Source organism: Ursus americanus, chromosome 25, assembly GCF_024610735.1.
Source record: "Ursus americanus isolate L20-20 chromosome 25, mUrsAme1.1.p, whole genome shotgun sequence".
Classification (NCBI taxonomy): Eukaryota; Metazoa; Chordata; class Mammalia; order Carnivora; family Ursidae; genus Ursus; species Ursus americanus.
In genome coordinates this window covers 38,646,104-38,673,272 of record NC_142151.1, presented here as the reverse complement: position 1 = coordinate 38,673,272, position 27,169 = coordinate 38,646,104, and the positions used below count along the sequence as shown (strand labels likewise).

The 27,169-nt window shown below is 38.4% G+C and overlaps 1 long non-coding RNA gene across 1 annotated transcript in view; it reads right to left on the bottom strand.

Moving 5' to 3' along the window:
- Positions 1–27,169, bottom strand: part of LOC123794822 (uncharacterized) — a 152,020-nt gene that overhangs the window by 1,507 nt on the left and 123,344 nt on the right. The window lies entirely within an intron of this gene.

Sequence of the window (27,169 nt, the reverse complement as noted above, 5' to 3'; positions counted from 1 at the left end):
GATTTAGTTCATTCTGGCTTGCACTCATTGGTCATTTAACACAACGTTAAATGGCTCTCCGTAAAAATACAGAGAGATGCAAACTATATGCTTGCTCACTTCTGCAATACCCTTACATGAAATGGGTTTAAAACTAGCACTTGCTGCCCAGAATTTCTGGAGTTTGCCACCTTTCCCCCCACCAAGTCGTAGCAACATTTATGGTATATTTTTATATTTTAGTAAAGCCAAGTATGAAATACAAGTATCATACCAGTATAATATTAAATCGTATTTCAATAGTTGCTTTGGAATGTGCCTTAAGAAAATATACATTCGTTTTATGTATCATTTTCTAGAGGCATAATACTGTCAAATGGTGCACTTTGCTATGGAAATTGAGCATTACTAGAAACTATCATAACTTTTGAGTCATTATTGGAAAATACTTGCCAATACTTGTCTTTCAAGATAGGTTTCCATTTACGTTCACCTAAAGAGTGTATGAAAATAGAAAGTGGAAAAGGTACCTTCTGAGTGTTAAAAACAGGTTTAATCTGAATGGATTTAAATGTAAATATCAAAGATTAAGTCAAAAAAATTGGGAAAGTATAAAATCTGTATATATTTTGAATGCTTTACACCTTTGAAATGACTAACTTGAAAATATCAACCTCTGTAATTATACAGACATTCAAGAGCAATACTACCGTGCCAAATAAGGAAGCACCGTTTTCTTTCTCACGGCCATTTCCAGGACTAGAGCTCACACAGACTGCAGGGCAGACTCACATATGGTATCTTGTACTGGTTAATTTAACCCCATTTATGAACAGATGAAACTTTTATTTTCTTATTTCATTTATAAGATGGTTCAATGTACTGGGAGGCTTTTTTTTTTATTACAGAAAGTGTATATTGGTATATAATAAATGAACTTTTCAAATGACTCTGATTTGCTTTTCTTTCTATTGTTGAAGGTTGTAAATTATTTGTGCATGAAAAACATTTCAAATCTAAATACAGTCTTTCGTCTATTGGCATATGTTCCATTTTCGTAGTTCCTCTTGGCACATAACTAACCTTTACAGCTGTCGAAGAAAAATAGTCACCATCTTATTTTGGCAAAATACACAGCTAATCCTCAATCATTTTCATTTATATCATCACATACATACCTCCTAGGATGGATATGGGAAAATGTGTCTCTATGGTTAAGTAGGGAGAATTCACTTGGGAAGGAAAAAGAATAGAAGAAATATGAAAGTAGTCGAATAAAGACATGGAAGACATGGAAGAAGGGAAGCAACGTGGGAGTGCAGAGGATTGGGTCAAAACCGACAGGTGGTGGGACTGACGGGTTGTGTGCTTGACTTTCTAAGAAAATTCCAAGTAGCTCTCCAAAGGGTTTCCACCATTTTCATTTTCACCAAGAATATATATGGGCTCCAGTTGTTTCACAGCTTTGCCAACACTGGGCATTGTACTGTATAGCCTTTCCAGTGGGTGGGAAATGGTAGCTCTTTGTGATTTTCATTTCCACTTCCCTGGTGACTAGTGTCGGAAATTTTTCATTCCATTTCCAAATGACCGTTCCGGTTTCCTTTGTGAGATGCCCATTCCAGTCTTTCACCCATTTTAAGAATGAGGTTGTTTGTCTTTTTATTGTGGACGTGTCAGTTCTTTATATATTCTGGACATATGTCCTCTGTCAGATGGCAAATATATTTCCTCAGGCTATGACATGCCTACTCATTTGCTGAAAGGTATCTTAATTCTGTCTTTCTGGGGCCATGGCTCTGCAATTCCTGTCTTACGGAGATAAAATTAATTAGGGTGGTATTGTTATAATTCATGTTTAGATTTTCAAATGTGGAGAGTAAGTCTTCTTTTTCTCTTTTGTGGGGTGGGGGTGGGTAGTAGGTTTTCTTGCCTGGTGGTGAGCTTTTATTGAATATATGTGAATATAGTTCTTGTTTTATAAGTTACAGGTAATTGACTAAAAATAACCTTTGCTGAGTCACCTTGACTCTTGGTTAGGAGACCTAGTACTACTTAGATAGGCCCAGGACCTCAAAACCCTGTGTGGCTCCTTGTAATCAGCTTCATTAGTTCTCTCAGTCCTTGTTACAGGCACATACGGATGAAACAGGAGAAATCACTTCACGTGGCTCTTATTCACCAGCTTGGAAGTTGTGCCATATCCTCTTGACCCTGTTTTCATGCACATGGGAAGCAGTTTGCAGGGCCTTTGCTTCTATGGCATGTACTCTTGTGACTGTCTTTTCCCAAGAAAATATTGGGTACTAATTATTCAATAGACCGTACTGAAGAAACGGATTGGAAAAAAAAAAAACGTTTAGAGCCTTTCTTCACACCACACACCAAGTGGAAAAACGCAATAAGAAAGGCAATACGTAAGCAACAGCATTTTAGGAACAACGACTTGACAGCTGCCTGGGGAAGTAAGACAGTGGGGGGAATTACAAGGCCAATGATGGATCATGGGACTAGGCAGCAGTGCATTAAAGAACAATTAACAAAACACCAACTCCTATAACATACAGGCCAGTGTATCCTTAATGCAGGAAGAGACAAAAACCGATAAGGGAACTATTAAGAATATAACAGAAGAATGGGCAATGGATCTGAGATCACTGAAGACAAATAAATAAATTGTTTGATCTCACTAGGAGTCAAAGACATGCAAGTAAAAACACAAGTACAATTGTTTTGTCTGTCGTATTACTAAAATAGAAAACTTAATCCTCAGTGCTGGTGAGTGTGCAGAGCTGAACACTTATTCAAAGCTGGTGGCAGAAATCTTGGCTCAGCTTCCCTGGAAAGCATGCTGGCAACACTGAAAGATCCCTAAGGATGTTTGTGGTAGGCAGAACAGCGCCCCCCCAATATCTAATCACATGAGCCCTTAAAATCAGAAAACGTTCTTCACCTGAAGTCAGAAAGAGTCAAAGCAAGAGAGGGACTCAAACTGCTGCTGCTGGCTTAAAGACAGAAGAGACCATGTGGAAACAGAAGGAAAGGAGTTCTGCCAACAACTGAAATGAGCCAAGAAAATGGTTCTCCTGAGCCTCCAGCTAGGAGCCCACGGCACCAACACGTCGATCTGAAGCCCGAGAGACCTTAAGCAGGATACTCTGCTGCGCCAGCCGGGCTTCTGACCTCCAGCTCTGTGCAGTGATAAAGAGTGCTGTTTCAAGCTGCTTGAGTGTGCGACAATTTGTTACAGCTACAGGAAACCAGCAAATACAACATTCACGGCTTTTGATCCACTAACTTCTTTTCTAAGAGTCTATTCTTAGGAAGACATCAGAGAAGTGAATTCACTTCTGTCTACCAATGTATTCTTTCACCATATAATGAGCTACATTTTTGAAGCATTCCAAATGTCTAAAACTGTGGAATGACTGAATAAATTCTAGGACCTTCATAGGCTGGAATAGGACATAGTCATTAAAAATGTTTTTGAATAGAGATGCCTGGATGGTTCAGTCAGTTAAGCATCTGCCTTTGGCTCAGGTCATGATCCTGGGATCGAGTCCCATATTGGGCTCCTTGCTCAGTGGGGAGCCTGCTTCTCCCTCTGCCTGCTGCTCCCCCTGCTTGTGTGCTCTCTCTGACAAATAAACAGATAAATAAATAAATAAATAAATAAATAAATAAATAAATATTTAAAGTTTTTGAATAATCACCAATAAAATGAAAAACTATGGTATAACATTAAAGTGGGGGAAATAAACAAGAATAAATATTTAACTATACCAGTTTTATATATTAAAAATGCATGGAATAGAAAATCAGAAATAGAAAGGAAATAGACATAAGTGATAAAAGTAGATATCACAGGTAGCAAGATAATAAGTGATGTCAGTCTTCAACCTCCAATATTTCTGTTATTTTCTAAATTTTCTACAGAGACTATATTCCTTTCGTAGTTATAAAAATATTTTAAAAAGACATTTTTCTATCAATTTATATTTTCTGGAAAAACTAAAATGTGCCGCCAATTTCTATACATTTTTATATTTTCAGCTGACTCTAAAGGCAGAATTGGATGAGCGTACAATTCACAATTAGGGAGCAGTTATTGATGACTGAAGCAGAAGGTGAAAGGCTGGGGCAGCACCTGTCCAGAGGTGGGGCATGCGAAGGACTTGGATGGTGTAGCATAGCCAGTAGACCAGGATTTCACATCCATGGTTTGGGCAAGTCACTTAATTGTATTGAGCTTCAGGTTTTTTTCATTTCTGTTGGTATAATTTCTGTGTAATGCAATTCCCAAGATGATTTAGCTTGGAATCATTGGAAATCACAAAGCCCTTACAGCATAGTCATATCTCTAGTATAAATGCTTGCTAGTCACAAGTCAAGGGATCATCGGACAGCTCCAAAGCATACCTTGCAGCAGTGATTTCTGCAGCCTGGTCCTGCAAGTGAGTCAGAGGAAGTCAAATGTTTCCGGGGAAAACTCTGCCTTGCCACTCAGGCTGAATAATTTAAAGGAAAAACATTGAGTGAAAACCATGCATCAGATATGGTCCTAAGCACAAGAAAACAGAGTAGTCCTTGCCTTTAAGGAGCTTACAGTATACAGAGGAGGGGGCACATGTATACAAATAGTTATAACATCAAATGGACAATTCTCTACTATATACGCAGGATTCCACGGAGCGTCTAAGGGGAATGCCCAAATCCACTTGGGGAAAGAAGAGTCGTCTGATTTCTGGCAGCAGATGCCCCTGAAGCTGAATCCTAAAGGACACACTGAAGTTGTCAGACAAAAAGATGGAGAAGCAGAACAGCATGGACAAAAACGTGGTTCCTCCCAGGCCTCGCACTCCGCACGCACACAGACACATATGCACACACCTTCCACATACTCCGTATTAGACTCCTTCTGCGGTTACAGCAAAGTACCACACACTTAGTCCCTTAAAAGAACACCTTTTATTATCTTACAGGCGGCTCCAGCAGGGATCAGTAGAAGCCCCAGGCAGATCGTAAACCATGCGGACCAAGTAAAATAACAAGGATTCTTAAAATTAAACTGATTAGTACTACAGTCACAGAGTGGGCCAAGACCTGTGTGCCAAATCTGAGAAGAGCGGCTGCTTGCTACAATAAGAGATTTTAATAGAGTGTCTGATACACAATTGAAAATCATCCACCATACCGAGCACCAAGAAAATTACAACTTGAATAAGATAATCAACTGATAAGATGTTCAAATTACCTAGCAAGGATTTTAAAGTACCCATCCTAAAAGTGCTTCAATAATCAATCGTAAATTCTCTTGAAAAAAATGAAAAAAAAAAAATAGAACATCCCAGCAGAGAAACTGAAGTTTATAAGAGAACCAACTGGAAATTATAAACTGAAAAATATAATAACAGAAATTGAAAGAAAAATTCACTGGATGCACCCAGTAGCATCCATTCTACTGAGAAAGGAGATGGAGAACGGAATCGGCGTTCCTGAGGAAGTGGCAACAGAATCTGTCCAATGTGAACAAAAAAGAGGAAAGAAACTAGAAAAAAAAAAAAAAGAGTAGAACAGAACGGGGCTGTAGACCTGTGCGACAAAAACAAAGTCAACGTTTGTATGAGCAGAGTCCCAGAAGGAAAAGAGATGGATTAAAACTAAAAGACAAATTGGAAGAAATAATGGCTGAGAACTTCCCAAATTTGGTGAGAGACACCAAGCTACCTACTTAAAAACTCAGTGAATTCTCAAAAGGAAAACCCAAAGATAAATCCATGCAAATAATCGTCAAAATTTCTGAAAACTAAAGATAAGGAAAAATAGTCTTGAAAACATCCTGTGAGAAACAGATGACCTATATGGGAACACTCATTGAATGCCTGAGGATTTCTTATCAAAACCCATGGAGATCACAACGAACCAGCACAAGATTTTTCAAGTGCTGAGAGAGGAGTTTCAACAGTAAGCTCTATATCCAGCAGAACTATCTTTCCGAAATAAAGGGGAAATAACATTCTCAGAAAAAGGAACAGTAAGTGAATGGTTGCTTGTCTACCTGTAAAAATGTACTGAAGAATGTCTTTCAAGCAGAAAATGATAAAAAAAACAAATGTTAGAAAATCAGTAAAGAACAAAGGAAAGACCAGACATATGAGTGCATACAACAGACTACCCTTTTCTTCATGAGCTTCATAAATACATTTTCTATTGAAACAAAAATTATCACCTAATACTCAAGGCAATGATTTTTTTTAAGTGGAGAAGGTAAAAGGGACTTCTAGAAATGAGGTTTTCAAATTTGCTCCAGGTGGTAAAAATGCTGATACCAGTAGACTGTGATAAGCCATATGTATATCCCACAATGCCCGGAGCAACCATGACAAAAACTGTACAAAGAGATACAATGAGAAATGCTAAAACTAAAGATGAATTTCACAAAAATGTTTAAGTAACCCACTGGAAACCAAAGAAAGAGAAACAGAGCAATGAGAACAAGAAAAAACAAAGACAATCATAAAATGGCAGACTTAAGCAATAACATCCATAATTACCTCAAATGTAAATGGCCTAAGTACACAATAAAAAAAAGAACAGATTAGAAGAATAAATAAAAACCATGACCCAACTATATGCTGATAAGAAACTTCAAATTCATTGACACGGGTAGGTTGGAAGTAAAAGGGTGTAAAAAGATATACACGCAGGGGCGCCTGGGTGGCACAGTGGTTAAGCGTCTGCCTTCGGCTCAGGGCGTGATCCCGGCGTTGTGGGATCGAGCCCCACATCAGGCTCCTCCGCTGTGAGCCTGCTTCTTCCTCTCCCACTCCCCTGCTGTGTTCCCTCTCTCGCTGGCTGTCTCTATCTCTGTCGAATAAATAAATAAAATCTTTAAAAAAAAAAAGATATACATGCAAAAAAAAAAAAGAAAGAAATGTAGGCATGGCTATATTCACATCAGACAAAGTAGACTTCAGAGAAAAGAAAACTATTAGAGACATAAAGGTGTTCCTTTGATCTTTTTATTATGTACCTGACAGGGGTGATCCAGCAGGAAGCCCTACTAACCCTAAATTTGCACACACGCCAAATAGCAGAGCCTCAAAAGACATTACCTTCTCCACTCCTTTTGTCTTTCGAAGCAAAAACAAAGCGGAGAAAGATGAGTCCACAATTATAGTTGCAGACTTCTACACCCATCTCTCAGAAGCTGCTAGAACTATTAGACAGAAAAATCAGCAAAGATACAGAAGATCTGAACAGTACAATCAACCCAAAGGTTCTAACTAATAGATTATAGAATGCTCCATCGCCAGGGGCACGGTACAGGTTTTTTTGTTTTGTTCTGTTTTTCCAGCTTGCAGGGAACACTTAGTAAGACAGATCGTGGCATGATCCTTGACAAGTTAGAACTGAAATCATATGGAGTGTGTTTGATGACCATAATGGAATCATCTAGAAACCAATAGCAGAAAGGTGTGGAAAGTAAATAAAACACTTCTACATAATCTGTGGGTCAAAGAAAAAGTATCAGAGGAAAATTAAGTACCTACTGAATAAAAAATGAAAAACCAACATATCAGAATATAAAGAACGCATCTAACATGGTGCTGAGAGAAATCTGTAGCATTCGAGTGACTACGTTAGAAATGAAGAAAGGTCTCAAATCAATATTTACGTTCCTACAGTAAAAAACTAGAAAAAGAATAAAATAAACCAAAAGGAAGCAGAAGGGAGTTAAGATAAGAACATACATCAGTGAAACCGAAAACAGGAAAACAATAGAGAGAAATCAGTGAAACAAAAGCTGGTTCTTTGGAAAACTCCAAATTGATAAACCTCTGGCAAGGCTGATGAAAATTTTAAAAAAAGAAAGCATTACGTCTCAGCTGGCAGTTTTCCTCTTCTAGTCATCCATGAAATAATGGTGCATCTTAAAAAAATGGTGCATCTTAAGAACTCTTCAATACACTTTTCATTAAAAAACAAACAAAAACAAACTTATTACCATATTTTGGTGCAAAGGATATGGGTTCCTTTCTTTTTTTAGAGTTTCTGTTCATAGTAATACAAAATATTATAGTTACCATTACCGTGTGCCCCTTGACTTCTAGAATGTTTGTGTGTATATGTATGCATGCGTGCATGTGGTCTGGATGGGTCCAGCCCAGACCAAAGGAGGGTTACAAAAGATGACCGAAGAAAACATGGACTCGCTGCAGTCTGAATTATTCCAAATCAGTGTAATTTGGGTCAAATTGGTTAGCTTATTGGACTCATAAGAAAATATACCTATTTCGCCAAAGGGAAATTGAGGCTCCAGGAATGACAGGGTCATGGCGAAATGGCCTCCACATTGCACTTGGCCTCCCTGGTCTCTAAGTCCCAAGCCTGACTCTGGCTGAGTGTAGCTCCAGCAGTAAGGCTTCTACACAGCAATCTTCACGCTTAGTTTGACACTCAGTTCAAATGTCCCTAAGCGGAAGTTTTCCACCAGCCCTGGTAGGTGCAGGGAGCAGGACAGAAACCCAATTCTTCCCTGTTCATCATGGCTCAGCCTCCCTGGCACTGGGTCATAGAGCATTTTATCTGGGCCATTTGTGAATAAGCTACTCAAGAACGATTATTTTATGGTCCAGTCCTTGGTATTCTCTTCTCGAAGGAAAACTTGCCTATTCTCCAGAAAGCGATGGACATATTTGTTTTATTATAAAACTTTGGAAAATCACCAAGTTTTACTAGGTAAGAGATTGTCTAAACCTGGTCTGCAGCCCAAACTTCTGTTCCCAGGTGGGTAATCAGCATTTCTTCCAACCTATGCAAACTCAGCAGCTTAAGGAGGACTAAACCCAGTTGCCATTTTACATTCAGCTCTTTCCCTAAAGGAGTACATCTCGGCCAGCCGCTCAGGGCCAGCCACTGCTGGAAGGGTATAGGTCCTGCTAAAGTGGCAATAATCTTGCCGTGCAGGAAAATGAAAAGAAAATGGACTATTTCATCAAATAATTTACCTGTGAAGGATGTTCATCACATGGTTCGTTTTCTATTTAAATCCTGTTATGAAATGAAGTGCCGTCTGGCAGAGCTTCATGGAAGTATTTTGGCGACTTGGTTAGACCCAGTGGTGTGCTGTGGTTGGCTTGTGCCGGCTTGCGAACGCTGCATCTCTTTATAACTCCACTCAGTGAGATCATGTTGGTAGCATGAAATGAATGGGGAATCTTTACACCATGAAAATCGGCACATACTGCAGAGCAGGGGATTTCCTTTTAGTTTAGTTTTGTTTTACTGGTAAAGTCAGGTGCTGGAAACTTAGCAGCGCCCCACTTTTTAGATCCCTCTGCAGTCTTCCTGTAGCGCCTTCCCTCTATCATACTTAACGCATATCATACATTCTGGTTCCTTGTCTACATAACCCACCAGACCAGCGGCTCTGTAAGGGCAGACTCAGCCCATCTCGTTCACTACTGGTACCTCCAGTACCTTGTGTCGTATCCAGCTACACTGTCCTCACCAAGTATTTTGGAATGGATAGCGTCTTGTCGTTCCCCTCCCTTATATGATATCTGACATGGCCAATAACTAACTGTGGCCCAGAAAAAACATGGTTAAAGACACCTCTGTTCCGGGCTATGAACACCTCTTCAGAGGCTCCAAGCCAAGCTTTGGGCGGCATCTGTGAATGGAGAGCCCAGTCCCTCCGGGAGGACATTACCCTTTTATCCCCAGCCAGCTTTTAAGAGGGTAGAAGAGGTGAAGCACTTAGAAAACTATGAAGTGTAACTCAAAAGCGAGACTCTGAAAAACACTTCCCCCACTTATTAATGCCTGAACTTGCCCTAAGAGATAAATTATTTCTTGCCACGATCAGAGAGAGATATAAAATATAAATGTCCTGTTAGAATGGTGTATCTGTTTTAAATTCTCAATTAAAGTAAAAGAATCCCATAAAATCTTCCCTTAAAAGCAAGCTTTGATATAGGAGTGGGCAAAGAAGCCAAAAGCTGGAGGATGTTAATTGCCTGAAATAAGGGAAGGAAAATGGTATTCAGTCTACAAAGATGGTGGCCATCAATCCCACAACCACCAGCTCTGCCCATATGCTTGCCACTTGTCCCATCAAGAGATGAAGTGCCCTAGAATATGCGCTGGTCTTGAGATTTGTTCTGACCAAGAGCATGCAGTTGAAATGATCCTATGCCAGTTCTTTAAGAGGCCTGGAAGCTTCTGCTTTCAAACTGTCAGGGGGAGTTGGTATTAAGAGTTTGCTGTGTATCTTTCCAGACCTTTGTCATAGATAAAAATATGAAATCATTTTGTATCATTTTTAAACATAAGTTTATATGTTATATTTATTCTATAACTTTAGTATAATTTTTTGAAATTTTTATTGATTCATGTAGATTGAGTTTATTGCCCTATGATAATTCCATTGTTTAACAGAGCACATTTCCACTATTGTCAAGTCACAGTCACTTGTTGTTTGTAATTTTTTCATTATTATAAAAATACTGCCGATCATAATTCACATCTATCATATACAGAAGCAGGTGTTTTACTAGCTGGGCCAAACAGCACATACAACTGTAATAAAAACTGTCAAATTATTCTCCGAAATAACTGTATCGATTTATTCTCCCACTGTTACTATAATACGGACAGTACTCATCTCCTTATAATTTGATAACTCCTTAATATTGTCATTATTTAATGGTTGCCCTTATGATGGGGGAAATACAGCATTGCGTTTTAATTAACATAAATTTTATACATATTTAGAATTATGTTTATAACCACTGTTCCATCACCGGAAAGTTGCCTGTTTATATCCTTTACTCATTTTTTCCTATTAGAATTGTTTTTCTATTAATCTGTATTAAGAGTTTTTCTTTAGTAATAATTTTTTATTATGTAATGTTAGTCACCATACAGTACATCCTTCGTTTTTGATATAATGTTCCGTGATTCATTATTTGCGTATAACACCCAGTGCACCATGCAATATAAAAAAAAAATAGAGTTTCTTATACACACTGTGCTACTGTGAGTTTAAAATGACTTGAACATAACCTTCTAAAATAGACAGGAATAGAAAATTTGAACAGACTAATTACCAGCAATGAAATTAAGTCAGTAATAAAAAAAAACACCCTCCCAGAAAACAAAAGTCCAGGACCAGATGGCTTCACAGGCGATTCTCCCAAACATTTAAAGAGTCAATATCTATTCTTCTCAAACTATTCCAAAAAATACAAGAGGAAGTAAAACTTCCAAATTCATTCTATGAAGCCAGTATCACCCGAATATAAAAACCAGACAAAGACATCACGATAACAATACCAAATCCAGCAATTCATCATAAATCAGACACATGATCAAGGGAGATTTATTCCCAGGATGCAAGGGTGGTTCAATATTTGCAAAACAATCAGTATAATAGGTCACATCAATACAAGAAAGGATAAAAATCATATGATCATTTTAATAGATACAGAAAAAGCACTTGACAAAGTCAACACCCATTCATGATAAAAACCCTCCGCAGAGTGGGTCTAGAGGGAACATACCTCAACACAGTAAAGTTCTTATATGAAAAACCCACAGTCAACATCATACTCAATGGAGAAAAACTGAGAACTTTTCCCCTGAGGTCAGGAACAAGAAAAGGATGCCCCCTTTCACCACTCTTATTCAATACAGTACTGGAAGTCCTGTTCACAGCAACTAGACAAAATAAATAAAAGGCATCCGAATTGGCAAGGAAGTAGTAAGACTCAGTATCTTCGGACGACATGACACTATGTTCAGAAGACCCAAAAGACTCCACCAAAAAACTAGAACTGATCAATGAATTCAGTTAAGTCACAGGATACACAATGAATGTACAGAAGTCTGTTTCATTTCTATTCACTAATAATGAAGGAACAGAAAGTGAAGTTAAGAAAATAATCCCATTTACAAATGCACCAAAACCAATAAAATATCTGGAAATAAATTTAACCAAAGAAGTGTAAGACCTGTATTCTGAAAACTATAAAGTACTGATGAAAAATTAGAGACAACAGAAAGAAATGGAAAGACATTCCATGCTCACGGATTGGAAGAACAAATATTGTTAAAATATCCATACTACCCAAAGCAATCTACAGATTTAGTGGAATCCGTATCAAGATACCAACACAGAACTAGAACAAACAATCCTAAAATGTGTAGGGAACCACAAAAGACCTCAAATAGCCAAAGCAAATTTGAAAAAGAAGAACAAAACTGGAGGTGTCACAATTCCAGATTTCAAGTTTATTACAAAGTGGTAGTAATTAAAACAGTATGGGAGGGGCATAAAAAACCCGCATAGATCAATGGAATAGAACAGAAAACCCAGAAATAAATCCACAATTATATGGTCAATTAATCTTTGACAAAGGAGGAATGAACATACAATGGAAGAAAGACAGTCTCTTCAATAAATTGTGTTGGGAAAACCGGACAGCAACATGCAAAAGAATGAAACTGGACCACGTCCTTACACCACACACAAAAATAAGCTCAAAACGGATTAAAGACCTAAATGTGAGATCTGACCGAAACCAGAAAAATCCTTGAAGAGAGCACAGGCAGTAATCTGTCTGACATCCACTATATACCAACATTTTTCTAGATATGTCTGAGGCAACAGAAATAAAGGCAAAAATCAATTATTGGGCCTATATCAAAATAAAAAGCTTCTACACAGCGAAGGAAACAGTCAACAGAACTAAAAGGCAACCTACTGAATGGGAGAAGGTATTTGCAAAAGATGTACCTGAGAAAGGGCTGGTATCCAAAATCTATAATGAACTGAAACAATTCAATACCCAAAAAACTAAAAATCCAAGTAAAAAATGGGCAGAAGACATGAATAGACATGGCCCCAAAGAAGACATCCAGATGGGCAACAGACATATGAAAAAAGGCTCGACATCACTCAGAGAAATGCAAATTAAAACCACCATGAGATATCACTTCACACCTGTCGGAATGGCTAAGATAAAAAACACTAGAAACAGCAAGTGTTGATGAGGATATTGAGAAAAGGAACCCTATTGCACTGCTGGTGGGGAAGCAAACTGGTGTAGCCACTCTGAAAAACAGTCTGGAGTTTCCTCAAAAAAGCAAAAATAGAACTGCCCTAAAACCCAGTATTCGCACTACCGGGTACTTACCCAACGAATACACAAACACTAATTCAAAGGGCTACATGCAACCCTGTCTGTAGCAGCATTGCCTACAATTGCCAAACCACGGAAATGGCCCAAATGTCCACTGACTGATGAATGGATAGAAAAGAGGTGGTGTTCATATACAATGGAATATTATTCAGCCATTGAAAAAAAGAATGAAATCTTGCCATTTGCAATGACATGGGTATAGCTAGAGAGTATAATGCTAAATGAAATAAGTCAGTCAGAAAGAAAAATACTGTATGATTTCACTCATATGTGAGATTTAAGAAACAAAACAAACAAGCAAAGGGAAAGAGACAAACCAAGAAACAGACTCTTAACTATAGAGAACAACCTGATGGTTACAGAGGGGAAGTGGGTAGGTGGATGGGTGAAATAGAGGATGGGGAAAAAAAATAAATAAATAAAGACCTGCGTACAAACACTTCTTGAAGCCCAGAGTAATGAATCTGTATTATGGTGAATACGGTCTAGGATTTTGCTGACTTAAAAATGTTTCATCAATTCTATCTGTGTTTTCTTTGTTGTAACTAAAATAAGTGTTTTGCCAATTAAAAGAAATGCCCTGAACAAAGGCTCCTGATCTCGGATCTTAGTACAGATAGTCATTTAGTCACCTGATTGGATTACATGGGACAATATATTTATAAAGAAAATATTAATAATAAGATAGGAGGACAGGGGCGCCTGGGTGGCACAGCGGTTAAGCGTCTGCCTTCGGCTCAGGGCGTGATCCCGGCGTTCTGGGATCGAGCCCCACATCAGGCTCCTTCACTATGAGCCTGCTTCTTCCTCTCCCACTCCCCCTACTTGTGTTCCCTCTCTCGCTGGCTGTCTCTATCTCTGTTGAATAAATAAATAAAATCTTTAAAAAAAAAAAATAAGATAGGAGGACAGAAAACCATGTAAGCAACACCCTTCTGAAATAAAAGGTTACTTTTCAAATAGTTTGTCCAGAGGCTTTAATAACCATCATGTAAGGAAAATCTCCCACTCCAAATAGAGTTTAAAAATATGTGTTTCATTTCATGATCTTCATCAAGCAATGGTTAGTATCTAATTTTTACACATTAGGAATTCATTTGGAAATTTGATATTTTGTAACTTCTCAATGCTTAGTGTGTTATTAACATGAAGTGGGAAGCATGCACACGGAACAGCAGCATGAAGGGTTATCCTGCAATACGGAGCTTTTCTAAGTTTAGCTTTAGCAGGTTAGGCAACTGGAGATTTAAAAAAAGAAAAGCAGGGCAAAACAATTCTTCTCTTTCTTTTCTGATTTCAGTGTTTATTGTTTCAATGTTTATTTCAGTATTTATTAATCAAAACAATTTGTGTGTGTGTGTGAGATCCACGTTCTGCAAGGTTAAATGCCTGAGTCAAGACAGCAGGGTCAAAATAGCGGTATAAAAATAGCAAGACCAAATCATCTGCTCGTTTTTATTATGTTTAAGTTTTTATTTTAATTCCAGTTGGTTAATATACAGTGGTTATATTAGTTTCAGGCTCACAGTACAGCGATTCAACACTTTCATACATCACCCAGTGCTCATCACAAGTGCACTCCTTAATCCCCATCACCTATTTCACCCATCTCCCCTCCCCCCACCCACCTCCCCTCTGGTAACCATCAGTTTGTTCTCTACAGTTGAGAGTCTGTTCCTTGGTTTGTCTCTCTTTTCCTTTGCTCATTTATTTCTTAAATTCTACATATGAGTGAAATCATATGGTATTTGTCTTTCTCCAACTTATTTCACTTAGCATTATTCTCTCTAGCTCCGTTCATGTTGTTGCAAATGACAAGATTTCATTTTTATGGCTGAATATTCCATTGTGTATATATACACACCACCTCTCTTCATTATCTATTCATCACTTGGTGGATACTTGGGTTGCTTCCATAATTTGGCTATTGTAAATAATGCTGTGATAAACAGAGGGGTGCATATATCCCTTTGAATTAGTGTTTTTGCATTTTTCACATAAATACCCAGTAGTGCCATTGCTGGATCATAGATTAGTTCTATTTTTAACTTTGAGGAACCTCCATACTGTTTTTCACAATAGTTGCACCAGTTTGCATTCCCACCAACAGTGCATGAGTGTTCCTTTTTCTCCACATCCTCACCAACACCTATTCAAAACAATTTCTTGTTGCTTATTTCATTATGATTAATACTATATATATATATATATAAATATATAAATAAATATATATATATATATAGCACATTCACATATACTTGTCTCCAGCCTACCATCCTAAGAATACCTCTTAAAATAATTGAGTTTACTTCTAGGGAATGCCCAGCATGAGCCCTGGAGGTGGAAAGAGGAGTAGGGTAAGGTCCCAGGTCACTTCCAGCCTCATTGTGGACATGGAGCCCCATACCCCAAAGATGGGCTTCTCTAGCCTTCAGAAGAAGCCCACCCATCACACAAACCTACCCAATAGAGAGCCAGACCCCAATATTTGAGGGAAAAAAGCCAAATGGAATAAGTAGAGGAACTGTCCTCAAGGAAAGCACAATTAATGCAAGAAAACTAAAATATTGAAAAAAAAAAAAACAACCTTAGAGAAAGGTCCGACAATTCAAGAAAATCACAGCCATTAATGAGAAAGGAATAGTATGAAATTGAAGCATGAGAATACTAAATAACTCTTGGAAGCTGAAATTCTGGTTGTTGAAATGAAAACTCAGTAAAAGGACTGAATAGAAGTGGAAAAAGGATGAGAGGTGTTCTTGGCAACCCATAAGCTTGAGTGAAGGAATTTTCCAAGAACACAGTTCAAAAAGAAAGAAGAATGAAACTATGAAAGGAGTTAATAAACATGGAACTACATCCAGAGATCTAATATTTACCCAATAAGATATGTGGACAGAGCATGGAGGGAAAAATAAAATCAAATAATGGAAGAAATTTCCATATGCTAAAGAAGGACCTGTGTGTGCAGATGGAAATGGCCCACCATAGCTTTATGCAAATACTAAGAAACAATACCTTAGTGATTTTTATGAATTCCAAGGCTAAAAAAAAGTGTTACAAACTTTCAAAAACAGAGAAAGAAGGTGGAAGGAAAGGAAAAATTACAAAGGAGTTAGAATGAGCCTGGCACCAGACTTCTGACTAGCAAGAGGAGAAGCTAGGAAGTCAAAAAGGAATAGCCAACATATTCTGAGGAAAAAGGATCTGGAAACTTTTTCCAGCCAAATTAGCATTCAAGTATGAAGGCAAAATGAAGATAATTTTGAACATGCAAGCAATTTAGAAATTTCGCCACCCACGTAACTTTCTGAAAATATTACTCAAAATAAAAATGTAATCCAAGAAAGGGAAAGAGATAGGACACAAAAATTGAATAACAGAATAAATGAACAAGTAACCAGTAGAGCATAAGATGAAGACAAATAATTTCTTATAGGACACCTGTAATATGTATTGAAAATTGTTGACCAAAGAGTCCCAAAATAGAAAATGCAATTTAAAAACAATCTGGAACAATAGTTGCAGCAGCTAGGAGATGGAGAGGAAGTGGGGAGGGCGGAGAGGAGCTAAAGGAAGCCAAGGCTCTTGCACAGTTTTAAGGGAAGGCCAGAGGGAGGGCACAGCAGTCAGAAGGGTATGGATCAGTGGGAAGGAGGGGCCCCCATTGTCACTGAAGTTTCCCTTAACGTCCCAATTCAACTAGCATGAATCCCAACAATTTATCAGGACTCCAGAAACTCTAGAGGGCAAAAGCAGAAGCTGTGCTACCCTATGTAACATTTTCCTGACCTCTTGTTTAAAAATAAGTTTCCATAAAGTTTATCATCCAAATCGAGACATGCTTGAGCCTAAAAGGGCTGATTCTCTGGATGAATGCAGGACAATATGCATAAACCAGACTGTCCTGGAAAATGGAGATATATGGTCATCCTGCCTATAGGTCATCAGTCAGTTACACTGACTCTGCCGGGTACTGCACACTTGAGTTGGAGAAAACAGCTGGATCCTTGCTTGACTGCAAATCATTTATGGGTTTTCATCAACACGGTTGAAGAACTTTCATTCCAACGTATGTACTTCCATGTAAGGGACAGTTTGCAAACATCAGGACCGGTTCTCGAATCAAGCTCTGCTAAGGTCTATTCTGGTTGAGAGCCTCCCACTCTACCATCCTGTTTACCAAATTTGAGGTCTGTTGCAACCCTTGTTTAAAATGATCATTTCCTCACATGCAAAAGCTGAGAGCAGAGATTGTAAAACACTCCTTTGAAGGGACCTAAGAGACAATACTGCTATCTCGGAGGCGGAGAGCTCCGCACACGGTCTTCATATGAGCTGGTCACAGCTAAGGAAAACCTAAGGGAGCGTGTGTCGACAGAAAGACCATCAAACAGCCTTATTCAACCCAACCATGCTTGAAGTGCAGGAAAACAAAGCAGCTCCCAAAGGCCCCAGTGAGTCAGTCGGACTCAGGCTTTGCCACCAACAACCCCTGTCTCTGCATCCTGCAAGTCTTAAATGACATCCTTACCAGTAAGGTTTTCCCAGATATGGGCTTCCCAGGACGTGGGCTGGTTCTAGTACATTCTCTCAGACTTGAAAGTGTTTATTCTGTGTCAGATTTTCTTGTTGTCTTCAAGGTCTTTAAAAAAATGTAAGATAGAATTAAAATTGTCCCAAATATAAATGTGTGTGATGAATAGGTGTGTAGTTCCCTTTCAATTATTCCCGGATTCTTCTGGAAAACCCATATGGGGTCTTGTTAGGCAGAAGTATGAGGAAGTGTGAAACCAGGTCTTAAAAGAAATGCAAAATTGAGCATCTACAACCACTGGGTTGTTGTTTTGTTTTGTTTTTAAGATTTTATTTAATTTATTTATTTGTCAGAGAGAGAGAGAGCACAAGCAGGGGGAGCAGCAGGCAGAGGGAGAATCAGGATCCCAGCCAAGCGAGGAGCCTGGTGGGGGGCTCGATGCCAGGACACTGGGATCATGACCTGAGCCGAAGGCAGATGCTTAACCGATTGAGCCACCCAGGTGCCCCTAACTGGGTTGTTTTTACTTATAATATTCAGGTTTAATCACATGCAGTTAGACCTGATGTTCGACATCAGCTCCTTCTCAACAGCATTTATGGGGGTAAGATCTTTGCCATACTAACACTGAATCATCCTCCAGTGTTCCTCTCTCAAGAGCAAGATTTGGTTTCAATTGGCCCATCTTGGATCACAGCCAAAGTGGTTTAATTCCTGAAGTTTTAAAAGGACAGCACTGTAAGGCATGGCGGGCTCTGGAGGATGCCTAAGGTAGGTCATTTCTTAATAAATTAAGTCAATAAATAAAAGTGAATATTCAAACAATGCTTACTATGTGCCTGGAATTGTTTTTCAATGCTTTACAAGTATTAATTCATTAATAGTGAAGTCAAAGACTCTAAAAGGAGAATACAGAGTGTTTCTAATAACGTAAAAACCTTATTTTCAAGGCAGGAATGGGAGACAGAGGGAAAAGAAAAGCAAGAGAGGGAACCAGGGACTCGAGAAACAAAGATGAGGACTGAAAGTGGAATTGTTTTCAATGAGAAATTGAGGTAATTGGTGAAAGGACTTAAGGATGAGAGACAGTGTGAAAAGCTGCTCATTGAAAACAATTTATCCTCTTCCAGCACTGGTATTTTGGGAAAGCCTTTCACAAGAGCACAACACTGGTGGCAAAAAGAAAATATAAAAAGGCACGTTTCTACTCTGGCCTGATTCTTCAGATGCCCCCTACCCTGGAGTCCGCCTTTCCCCTCTCGTTGAGCAATACCAGGCCAACAACAACAAAAACAGCATGGGAGCACCTGGGTGGCTCAGTTGGTTAAGCATCTGCCTTCGGCTCAGGCCATGATCTCAGGGTCCTGGGATGGAGCCTTGTGTTGGGCTGCCTGCTCAGCGGGGAGTCTGCTTCCACCTCTCCCTCTGCTCCCCTCCCCCACTCATGCTTTAATAAACAAATAAAAGCTTAAAAAAAAACCCAACATGAATTGAGCATTACCCATGTTACTGGCACTCGCACAAAGCATATCATGTGCATTTTAGTCCTTGTGTCACAGGCTACAGATGAGCCCACTCATCTCTATCCCTTTCCAGAGCGTGTTGATGTCATCAGGCAACAGATACACTCTGCATAGTCAGAACACAGCAGATGAAAAATGAAAAACTGTATTTCCTGGATTCCTTTATAGTTCAGCCAGTCACACAGTTTAGGCTCAGCAGATACACCTGCATGAAATTGGGAAGATTCAGATTCTAGGGTACCTAGAAAAATAGAGCACAACTCTATAGCCCTGGGAAGCAGTGCCGTAAGGGTATTTGTGTGTCAGACATACAGGAAGCTGGTTCTCTGGGCCATCCCTAGCCTTATGGGTGTCAAGAGGTAGGGAGCAGAAGACCCATCTACCTGGTCCACATCACGGCAGAGGTCAGGGGTGAGAGGGTTTCTAGAAGGAGCAGTTTTGGAGGCAGCTTCCTATTTCCTCAGCTTCCTCATAGTGGCAGAGGCACAAGCTCCCTCACTTTGCAGACCAGTTGTGCAGTAACATTTTGGGAGTTGTTCCTAGAAGCTCAGCCTAGAGATGGCTTCTTCACCTTTCAAAGTTTTATAAGCACCTAATTCCCTAACTAAATTTCTCCTTGAACTAGCTTGAATGGATTCTGTTATCTACCATGGAACTTTCACTGAGGTACCTTGACTGACTGGGACTGGTTATCTGACTTGGTTGGGTGGCAAAGGAGTGAGGATCCATTTGCCATTAAAGAATGGAATACTTATAATTCACAACTAGCAGTGGCAAAAGAGCTACTCCAACTGTCATTTACAGCCATATAGGGAAAGTGCCTGTTGGAGAAATGATTTGGACATACAGAGGCTCTTCCATAGCGCAGTATGAAATAGGAGTGCTGAGTGTTAAAGGCTTTTAACTACACTTCAGAACTTAGAGAAAATTTCAGGCTTAGTGTCATAAATGTTTAGACAAAGGCATAAAGAACCAGGGAGTTTCTCAGATTACCCTAAAAAAATCTCTTAAGAATGATATAGCTAGCTAGAGAGATAAAACAGATAGATTAAATAAAAATCAGGTGCAGAGGGTCATCGTGTGGGTTGGGGCATTAAGTCCTACAATGTATTTTATGTGAAACAGTACTGACTGAGAAAGAGTGGAACCAGGAGGATTACGAAGGTAACACTGAAGAGGAATAAGAGGATTCTGAATTCCCCAAACTCTACTAATCATCCTTTGAGAGCCAAATCAGCCTGCCTGACTTTATTCTTGCAGGAAGCGTCCTCAGGTTCCACACATACCACCTCTCATTGCCTTCAGACTTTTAATTATATCCCAGCATTCTCCAGGGGACCAATTAGAAAGTCAAATCCAGGAGAATGCTCACACACCAAAAAAAGTATAAAACTTTGCTGATTTTCCATATTGCTACATAACATACCAACCCAAAACTTAGCAGCTTAAAGCAACAACAGTTTTATCGAGCTCATGAGTCTGGTTGTCAACTTGGGCTGAGAAGGCCTGGGTGGTCCTTCTGGGCTGGGTCGGGATCAGTTATTCATGTCCGAGTTCACTCACACGTCTGGGATCTTAAGTGAATGGCAGCGGACTGTTCACACGATCTCGAATTCACCAATGGGCTAGCTTGGGTTTGTTCACAAGGTAGCGGAATGGTTCTCACTGTGAGAGCAGAGGCTACAAAACTTCTTGAAGCCTAAATTCAGAACTCCAGCAACATCGCTGTCTCCACATTCTGTTGGTTAAAGCTAGTCAGAATCCCGCTCATTTTTAAGAAGTGAAGAAATAGATTCCACTTGTTGATGGAAATGGGGCAAATAATTTGTAGCCCTTTTTTCAACCTACCATATATTTGTAATGACAAATAATAAAACTAAGCTGGTAAAAAAAAAAAAAAGGAAATGGATTCTGATGGTGCTAGAGCAGACCAAGTTGGGGTGGGGGTGGGGATATCATTATGTCAGCTGAAGGATATGGGTGCACTTAGAGATTTGAGGTTTGATAAACTAGCTAGGGCAGGTAGAAGTGATTTTAATTTTTTGCTTGGTTGATTATCTTAAGATGTGAATTACTGGCTATACTGGGAGATGTATGAATCAGTATAGCATTGAAGAAGCATAAAGTAATGGAAAAGGGATGGAAACCAGATCAAGAATTACAACCCAGGGGCCAGGAATAGCAGTTGCAATTAAAGAGACCATTTGATTAAGCTAATAATAGTCTACCCTCAGTCTCCAACATCTAGGTCTTCAGAGTCACACAGGTGAGGTAGATGGAATGCTATATGGCCTCAATTTTACTATTTGCTATGGATAAAGAGCTCCAGGAGATTTTACTTGACCCTCCCTACCATAAAGCTAGGTCTGGAAGTTACAGGAGAGGTTATGGCTTTCTATTGAAGAGATTCAAATTAGGCCTCTGCATTCAAGATTTAAAATTCTTTGTTATACAATGGTGTATTTCCAACTGAGGACAGTTTGGGGAAGGAAAACGGGCACTGGAAATAAATGCATATATAAACACTACCAATAAGTTGGCTTATTATGTTGGTACACATGTACAAGAATTCTATTCAGAAACTCTTTAAAAAGGAAATTCTCCCTTAAAAATATACCTTTGTACATTAGAACAAAAGGTGAAAGAAACTTATCTTGATTACCTAAACATTAAAAATTAATGCAAGCAGGTTGTTGGAGACCAATCATCTCACAGAGAAAAACAAAGTAGACTTGAAAGCGTTTTTTTTAGATTTCTTTTGAAACATTGCGGAACTATCTAGGAGGCTGAGGCTTGAAGACCAAGATAGCAGAGAGAAGACAACATCATTGATGTGAGCCCAGTAGGACTGCACTTTTTCCTCTGGAGCATTAGTTTCAGATAAGCAGCAGGAACTGAGCAGAAAGCATCAGATAGCAGCGTGAGAAGATAAACAGCTTTCAGAAGTCTCACTTGCTGGAAAAAAAACCCCAAAAAACCCCAAAAAACAGATACAGAATTCAGGAACCACAAAAGCTAAGAGGAGTCAGTTACAAACCTCGTGTTTCTAGGTAGGACTCCTACAGGGCTAAACATAGGAGCAAGGGAGGGCCAGAAATAAACAGGTTTCTACAAATGCTTAAATTCACCTTCAAGTCAGATCTGTGCTTAACTACATTGAGGTAATCTATCTTATTCTATCGGCCAGAAAAAAATTAAATTCTCTTGGGAGGAAAAAGACCTCATCCCAAATCTTCATGGTTTTTCATATTCTTCAACATTCAATAAAAAATTATCAAGCATATTAGCAGAAAGGAACAAGAAAAAAAATCCAGAAACAAACCCACAAATGATCTAGATATTATGGTTAAGTTAGATTTTAACAAGATGAAGAGTTTCTCCAAATAAGTGAAATTAAAAAAAAAAACACCTGAAGAAAACAGAACTATAAATTAAACAACTAACCTTAAAAACTCAAGAATTGGTTAACCTCAGGCAGTCCTAGCCATAGACAGGATTACTGAAGTGCAAGATAGATTAATAGAAAAATTATGAAGTAAAGGATAGTATTGCAGATCAGATTCCTTAGGAAGCAGACTCTAAGACAGAGATTAGAATTTAGGAATTTTAGGTGGGTGAGCTCTTGGGTTAGACATCAGCAGGGAAGTAAAGAAAATGAAGGAAGTAGAATTGGGCAAAGAGCCCCGCATTGCGCTCCCTGCTCAGTGGAGAGCCTGCTTCTCCCTCTCCCATTCCCCCTGCTTGTGCTTTCTCTCTCTTTTTCTCTTCCTCTATCAAATAAATAAATAAAATCTTTAAAAAAAATCGGGCAGAGGGAAAAATCAGCTCTCAATATGGGCAGCCAACACCACGGGAAATGCTCAAGCTAGGAGAGCCCTCTAGAATTTTACCAAGGGAAGGGGTGGGGGTGGCAACAGCGCCTTGTTTTTATACCCCTTCACTGATTAGCCATTTGATGCAGCTGTTCCCAGGAAGAGGGCATGAACTTCAGGAAGGTGGCTAGCTTCAGCTGAATTAAATTCCTGGAAAGGACCAACACTTGAGAGTTGTCAGCACCAATGCGCCCAGCAGCCGGGGAAAATAAGCCTCTCAGTCCTAACCGGGGAATGTGAGTGATGCAGCACAGCACTGAAAACATAAAGAGTGAGAAAAAAATGTTTAAACAAACAGGAAAAAATATATATACATATATGAGAGTTGGGATATGATGGAAGGGCCTACCATACATATAATTGGAGCCCAGAAAAAGAAGGGGGCAGAAGCAATATTTGAGAATTTTCCAAAACTGAGCAAGATATCAAATCACATATTTTAAAATCCTATGAACCCAGGATAAAGACAAAGAAAACCACACCTAGGCACGTCGTAATCAAATCACTGAAAACAAAACAAAACAAATTTAAAGCACCAGGATAAAAGAGACATTACCTTCAAGGGAACAACAATAGTTCTGAGAGCTGACTTACCAACAGAAATAATGGAATCCAGAAGACAAAGATGTAACATTTTCAAAGTATTGATAATATGTAACTGCCACACAACCTGAAGAAAATATTTTAAAAAAAAAATGAAAGTGAAACAAAGACATTTTTTAGAGCAAAACTGAACACTAAGAGACCTTTCCAAGCAGTAGAAAAATGATCCAAGATGGACGCGTAGCAATGAAGAACGTAGAGTAAGAGGAGTAAATCTAAGTGAATGTTATTTCTACAAAACACTGAAAATAATGTCTTCAGGGGGTTAGCATAGGTGTAGAATTAGAATACAAGAATAACATAAGGATAGGAAGAGTGAATAAAGCTAAAGTGTTCTCTGGTTCTTGCATTATCCAAAAAGTAGTAACAGTGACAATTTATATTAGTCTGCAATCTGTCAAAAATGCATGGTATAATCTCTAGGGCAAGCTGTATAAGAATAATATTAGAGTATGTAATTAACAAACTAATCAAGCAGAAAAGTGGAATAATAAAAAAATATTTTATTAATGCAAAGGAAGTTAAAAGAAGAGAAAAACAGAACAGGTGGGTCAAAGAGAACACAAGTAGTAAGACGGTGAGTATAAACTTAAATATATTAGTAGTTAGAGTAAATATAAGTAGAACAAGTAGTTTAAAGAAAAGACAATTTAAAAAACCCACAAATATATGCTGGTTATAAGAGAGATGTAAGAATAAAGAAAGAATAAGAGTAAAAAGAATGGGAAAGTATACATCATACAAACACTAACCAAAATAAAACTAGTAAGTCTCTCTTTTTAAGATTTTATTTATTTATTTGAGAGGGAGCAAAAGAAAGAGAGAGGCAGAGGGAGAAGGACAAGCCAACTCCCCGCTGAGCAGGGAGCCCAACTTAGGGCTCAATCCCAGGACTCTGGGATCACCGCAATCATGACCTGAGCTGAAGGCAGACACTTAACTGATGAGCCACCCAGGCACCCCCAAAACTGGTAAGTCTTAACCAGTATCAGAAGGATAGTATTTAAGGCAGGAAGCATTACAAATGAAAAAAGGGTCATTTATTAAGGGCAAAGGGGTTTATTGACTGTAACACATAAAATACTAAATCTGTAGTCATCTAATAATTTAGCTTCAAAACACATGCAGCAAAAACTTACAGGACTAAAAGGAAATTTATACAATCCACAAACATAATGGAAGATTTTAGCATATGTCTCTAAGTAACTGATATAATAATCAGATTAAAAATCTGTAAGTATATACACAATTTGAACAGCACGATTAACAAACTTTTCCTAGTTTACGTATATAGAACTCTGCACCAACAATTTCAGAATATACTTCTTTTGCAATTGTCTATGGAATAGTTACCTTACTTACTCATTGGTCTCAAACAATTTTAAATATTGAAGCCATACAAAGTATGCTGTCAAGACAGTGCAATTAGGGCGCCTGGGTGGCTCAGTTGGTTAAGCGACTGCCTTCATCTCAGGTCATGATCCCAGCATCCTGGGATCGAGCCCCACATCAGGCTCCCTGCTCAGCGAGGAGCCTGCTTCTCCCTCTCCCTCTGCCACTCTCCCTGCTTGTGCTCTCCAGCTCTCTTTCTGTCAAATAAATAAATAAAATCTTTAAAAAAAAAACTGCAATTAAGCTCAAAAATCAATCACAAAAAGAGAAGTTAAAAATCTCCAATTGCTTAGAAATTAACTATAGATCAAAGAAGGTATAACAGTAGAAAATGGAAAATATTTTTTAACAGAAGTTTAATAAAAATATGGCATATCAAAACATGTGGAATGCTGTTAAAGCTGTGCTTATAAGAAAACGTATCATGTTAAATGCATATACTAGCAAATTATACTAAAGGAAGCAGAAAAGAGGAATAATACTAAAGAGCAAAAACTATTAAAATAGAAAGCTGGTACATTATAGAAATACTCAATAAATCCAAAGGTGGTTGTTTGCAAAGACTAACAAAAAGAATAAACTCCTAAGAAGACTGATCAAGTAAAAAGAGAAAAAAACCTATAAATACAATATCAGAAATGGAAAAGAACCATCATTATGGATCCCACTGATATTAAAATGATAATGAAAAGTTGTATATTTTTATGTCAATACATTGAAAATTTAAATGAACTAGACCAGTTCCTTGAAAAATACAGTTTCCAAAAAATGATATCGAAAACTTAAATAATTTTATATTTATTAAAGATGTTGAATCTGTAATTTAAAACCATTCCACAAAGAAAATTCTAGACCCACATAGATTTATGTGTGAATTCTCCCAAATATTTTGGGAAGCAACAACAATTGATTTTATGTAATATTCTTAAGAGAATAGCAAAAGACAGAATATTTACCAGCTTGTATTATGGGGCTATCATAACCTGGACATAACCTGTGCATGGACATATAAAGATAGGGAAATAATGGACCAGTATTTCTCAACAATATAGATACAAAAACCTCAAATGAAATATTAGAAAATGAAATTCTGAAATGTAAAGAAACGGAAAATATATAATGACCAAGTTGAGTTTGTTCCAAGAAGTGGAAGTTGGTTTCCCATTCCAGATGCAATCAATGTATCTCACTTATATTAATAGAAAAGAGGAGAAAAAGGACATGATCAACATGAGAGATGCAGAAAAGCACTTAATTAAATGTAACACTCTTCTCTGATAAACTTTTAGCAAATTAGGACTCAAAAGGAAATTCATTTTCTGATAAAGAGTATTACAAAAATTATATAGTACATATCATAGTTAATGGTAATAATTTTCAAGTGAGACGATATATTTGAAATACATACATCTGACAAAAGACTCCTATCCAGAATATATAATGACATTTACAACTATGAGCAAAAGGCAGGTAACGCAAGTTTTTCAAATGGGCAAAAGATTTGAAAAGGCATTTCACAATAGGGAATATTCAAATGGCCAGTACATGTGGAAAGATGCTCAAGTTCATTAGGCATCAAGGAAATGCAAATTAAATCCATAATCTGTTACTAGTAGATATCCACCAGAAAAAAAAAAGATCTAAAGAAAGTGGAAGAGAAGGGGTAGGAGGAGGAAAAGGAGACAGGAGGGAGGAGAAACTGAAGGAGAAGAAGGATAAGGAGGGGGGAAGGAGGAGGGCGGGGAAGAAAGCGAGGGAGGAGGAGAAGGAAGAAGAAAGAGGAGGAGAAGGAAAAGTAGCCCAAGAAGACTGAGAAAGAAGTGGGAGAAGAAGAAATGCAAATGTTCCTAAGGATGCCGTCCATCAGGAGCGGGCACTGCAGATGGGCACGTACATCGGTACTACTGCTTTGGCAACTGGCAGCATTTTTTAAGCCAGATCTATGTACAAGAATCCAAGAATTCCACTCATAAGACTATCCCCCCCAGAAGAGCGTGCATATAGTTATCAAAAGACTTACACAAGAATATACTTTTGCCATTTACAGCACTATTC